Here is a 5,273-nt window from a genome sequence, read left to right as displayed (position 1 = left end):
AAGAGAGACACTAATCAAAAAGCTTTTCCCTTTTATAGCTAAAACATTTTCTCAAGACTAAGAGATTTCTGCGCAGTTAAAAAGTTTCTTTTTTCATCTGAATACAAGTTTTCTTTATGAGGTAATGTCAGCTACAGATTGTTACAAAGCTCCAATACACAATTGCTGGCACACAGCCCCGATACATTTGCAAGCTAAAGTGGGGAGAATGATACATGATTGCAGGCTAGCAAACACATTTAAAGTCACGCTTAGCTTTTTCTTCCTCAGCACAATTTTAAGTTATCTCTGAGCAAAATGCAGAGTGCAAACAATAGCTGGGTTATACATAAATGATTATATTTTGATCTCTTCAACCTCCTTCTTCATTTGTTTAATGTTAAAACCACCAGGATGACTCGTTTTTCTGGATGTGGTTCAGTGACAGCTTCAAGCCAGTTCACAGACTGGAGTTCATGCAGATCAGCTTGATGGACAAGGAAGCAAGCGTCCTCCGTCTCCGACTGTGCGCTTAGCTTCTATTAGTGACATCTATAGCACAGGTAGTCCTTGAGTTACAACAGTTTCTTAGTGACTATTCGAAGTTACAACTGTTTGGAACGTGGCTCAAGATCCAAAACAAAACAAACTCACTTGGAATTCCAGCAACCAAGTTTTTATTTCAAAAGAAGCGTTTGCAAAGGCTTGGTGGACTGAAACACACACAGGAGTTCAGCCACACCTTACAGAGCTGTTTGACACATTTTTATATCCTATCCCCAAGGCAGATGCCCCCTCCCCTATCGCACTCAACGCCCCTTCCCTAATCATCTGATAAACTTTCCAGACCGCCTAAAACCACTGTCCTTCCCGTGTTCCAGGAAGCCCCTTTGTCCATAGCCTATCTTTCACCATCTGGTGTTCTACAGGCCGCTCCTTACAATTTGTAACTTCTGCTTTTTGTATTTGTACTTGTTAATACTTAGATATTATTTCTGATCTTCAGTTGGCTTCTGCTTCAACCTTTAGACTCATTAGAAATTTCTGAATAATACTTTTATTCCTTCCACAACAGCACTGAAAAAATGGGGACTGGTGACCGTTTTTCACACTTACGACCATTGCAGCATCCCTGGGGTCACGTGGTCAAAATTCAGACGCTTGGCAACTGATGTGTACTTACAAGGGTTGCTGTGTCCATGGGTCATGTGATCACAACCTTCTGAGAAGCAATTGGGGGGAAAGCCAGATTCACTTAACCACCTTGTGATTCACTTAACGACTGTGGCATGAAAGGTCACAAATTAGGAGGAAATTCACTTAACTGTCTGGCTTAGCAATAAAAATTTGGGGCACAATTGTGGTTGTGCATCTCCCTAGTCGGCCTTCAGAACTAGGGGTTTGGAGAGATGACTTTGTCATGGCTCCAGATGGAAGCTTAGGGTGAATACTACTACTCCAACTTGCAAGCCTCTTGCTACAAGACGTTCTGGAATTCCATTTGGATCCTCCTGCTGTCTTTATGATGTTAGAGAGATCAGTCATAAGCAGCGTTCCAATATCTGAGGGGTTGCCCCAAAGAAGAGAGGGAAAGGGAGAGAAAGAAAAAGGAGAAAGACAGAGACAGAGAAAGAAAACGACAGAGAGGGAAAGAGAGAAGAGAGAGAGAGAGAGAAAGAGCGACACAGAGGGAAAGAGAGCGAGAGAGCCTTGGCGTTTAGCCCGGAACCCTCGCGCGGGGGTGGATGTTCCCCCGCCGGACGCCTCCAGGGAACGGACCTGGTCCGCGTTTTCTATTTCCCCCTTCCCCGCGCGCGGCGCTTCCGGCGGCGTCCGCGGCTTCCTTCCGGCCACCATTTTAGCCGCTCGTTCTCCCGCTTCCCGGCTGGCTGGGTCGGCGTCCCCCGCCGCGGCTCCGGCAAGAGCCGGGCAGGGGAGCCCTCCATGCTGGCCGGGGAGGAGGAGGAGAACCAGGCCGGCCCTCTTTGGAGAGGCCGAGCGGGAGCTCTGGAGGCGGCTCAGCCACGACCGAAGTCGCGCCTTGAGTCGCCATGTGCGAATAGGGGGCAATCTAAATAAATAAATTCATATTGATAGAGTAGAATAATGATAACTTTTATTGTCCCTTTGTACACTAATCGGCATACTGCTAAGCTTGTAAGCCGCCCTGAGTCTTCGGAGAAGGGCGGGATATAAATGGAATTAAAATAAATAAATAAAATAAAATACGTTGAAATGAAATTTCGTTGCATGCAGCTCTCAAAAGTGTCACCCCCTCCAATATATACACTATATAAATAGGACAGAAATAAATGCAGAATTAAGCATGTACCCACTATTCTGTGACATAGAAACACACACGTGTTTGTGCGTATCACTGTCATTCTATAGCCGTTTTATATCCACTGCCGGATAAAGGCTTCTTCCACCTGTTTCCAGCCAATAAAGTGACCAGCAAGTATGGTGAGCCCAATTGGTAAAACGAAAAGCCCAGGCAGGACTAGGTTAAAAACAGGCAGAAAAGGTCATCATCCTGTAGTGGATAGACTATGGCTAGAGTGATATTTTACATCATGTTATATTAATTATATTACATTTACTATATTATATTATGGGGAGCTGTTGCTTTGATCTCCAAGCGTGGCAATTTGGTTGCAAACGTCTCCATTTGGGGGGACATCTTCAGTGTGCTTTGAATTGCTTCAAAGAGCACAATACAAAGCCTACCATTCACAGGACACAATTCAAAGCTCATAATTCACAGCACACTAAAGATGTCCCCCCACACACACAATGGAGATGAAACGTTTGCAGCCAAATCGCCAAGCTTGGAGATCTCCCGAGCTACTAATATTCAAACACATTTCAATATTAGGTAAAGGTAAAGGTTTCCCTGCACATGCATGCTAGTCGTTTCCGACTCTAGGGGCCGGTGCTCATCTCCGTTTCAAAGCCGAAGAGCCAGCGCTTGTCCGAGGACGTCTCCGTGGTCATGTGGCCGGCATGACTAGACGCCAAAGGCGCACGGAACGCTGTTACCTTCCCACCATAGTGGTTCCTATTTTTATACTTGCATTTTTACGTGCTTTCGAACTGCTAGGTTGGCAGAAGCTGGGACAGGCGCTCACTCTGTTACGCGGCACTCGGGATTCAACCCGCCAAACTGCCGACCTTCTGATCGACAAGCTCAGCGTCCTAACCCACTGAGCCACCGCGTCCCTATATTACTTTATGCTATCTATTGTTATGTTATACTATATTTATGATATATTATATTTTTATATTAATTTCATATTACATTGTGGAGGTCAATGTCTGTTTTTTTTATTGATTTATTCATTCAATTTCTATTTGCTGCGCATCTGAATCCAATTAACTCCAGATTTCTCTCATGGATATGATATACAAGTATTTTCTCTGTCCTTGATGAGTCCTTAATGAGTTGAAGCAACTTGAAATTCTTCATCCACTGTCCATTTTGGTGGACTTTCTCTGCGCTGCTCCTGGTGATATCATTAGGTTGGCTGGGCAATATATCCTAAAAACTGTTTACTAACTTAGCAAGCTAGTATCATTTGGACAACCCAGTTATCATCAATTAGGATAGTAATAGTTTCATCCATCCAATTAGGAAGTCTTAAACCCATTATACCCTGGCATAGAAAGGCAGAAGTAACAGGAATTCGTTTTTCATAAAAATCTTGAGAAGCTACAGATTCAGCTGTAAAAAGTACAGGTAGCCCTTGATTTACAACCACATTGAGCAGCGAAAAGTTCTGCAGCGAAATGATACATTTGATCAGTGAATTTTGCCCCATTTCATGTCTTTTCTTGCCACAGTTATTTAGGGAATCACTGCATTTGTTAAGTTAGTAACACGGTGGGTAAATGAATCTGGATTCCCCAGCGACTTTGCTTGTCACATAAAATAATCACACGACCCCAGGACACCGCAACTGTCATAAATAGGAGTCAGTTGACAAACATCTGAATTTTGATCATGTGACCCTGGGGATGCTGGAATGGACGTGAAAAACTCATAAGCCACTTTTTTCAGGGCCCCTGTCACTTTGAACGGTCAGTAAATGAACTGTTGTAAGTCGAGGACTAACCTGTATTTGAAAAGAGGAAAAATAGAAGGGAAAACACCAATCATATCTTCAAGGAGAGTTCGCATCACAGAAGCCATCATAGGATTTGCTTACCTTACTTAGGGTTCCTGAATTAGCCATGGTGGTTGCAAAACCACGTTTTGTAGTTTATACAATAATAGAGCTGGGAAGGACCTTGCAGGTCATCTAGTCCAGCCCCCCTACTCAAGCAGGAGAGCCTATACCATCTCAGACTACTGACTGACCAGTCTCTTCTTAGAAACCTCCAGTGATGGAGCGCCCACAATTTCTGAAGGCAAGTCGTTCCACTGGTTAATTTTTTGCCCTGTCTGGAAATTTTCCTCCTTAGTTCTCGGTTGCTTTTCTCCTGGATTAGTTTCCACCCATTGTTCCTTGTCCTGCCTTCTGTTGCTTTGGAAAATAGGTTGACCCCCTTTTCTTTGGGGCAGCCCCTGAAATATTGGAAAACTGCTATCATGTCACGTCTAGTCCTAAGAACATAGAATAACAGAGTTGGAAGGTGTTAGACACAAAAAATAGTCACAAATTGAAATCCACTCTGTTTGTGTTACAAATAGAAGTTTATTAGACTTCACAACAAAGTCTAAAAAAATAACGGTTTGCAAAGCGTGGAGGATTCAGGAAGGCAAACAATGCAGCCAAGCACTGAACCACAGCCCAAATTCCAAAATCACATATTATTATACATCCTATCGCGATGCCCCATTCCCTCCCACATGGCCCCATTGGCTTAGGCCAATGATAGTTACAATCTATCAGAAGCACCTAAACAGAATACATTATCTCTGCCTCTGTTTGCTTACATTATACTAATAAGGTCCCTCCCCTACTATCAATTCTAGAGGAGAGATGTCTCCCATCTTCTACACCTGCCAGGGATACCAGGCACCAGAAGGTACTTAAAAACAATTCCTAGATGGTGACTCACACTGGGCCCCATGGTAACTCCTGTTCTCCCCCTCCCTCTATTTGAGGCTTGTATTTTTCCCCATATACTCAAAGCATCTACTCAGGCAATTGATTATAAAATGATTATTATAAAATATAAAATGATAATACTAAAAGTGTATATATTTTTATTTTAAAATTTCCTCACTACTTCCAGTTATTTTGCACAAAGGGATCTTGGAGGTCATCTAGTCCAACCCCCTGCTCAAGCAG

The sequence above is a fragment of the Vipera ursinii genome (genome assembly GCF_947247035.1).
Source record: "Vipera ursinii genome assembly, chromosome: 7".
Taxonomy (NCBI): Eukaryota; Metazoa; Chordata; class Lepidosauria; order Squamata; family Viperidae; genus Vipera; species Vipera ursinii.
The sequence above is the reverse complement of the archived record's forward strand: the minus strand, read 5'-3'. Positions refer to the sequence as shown.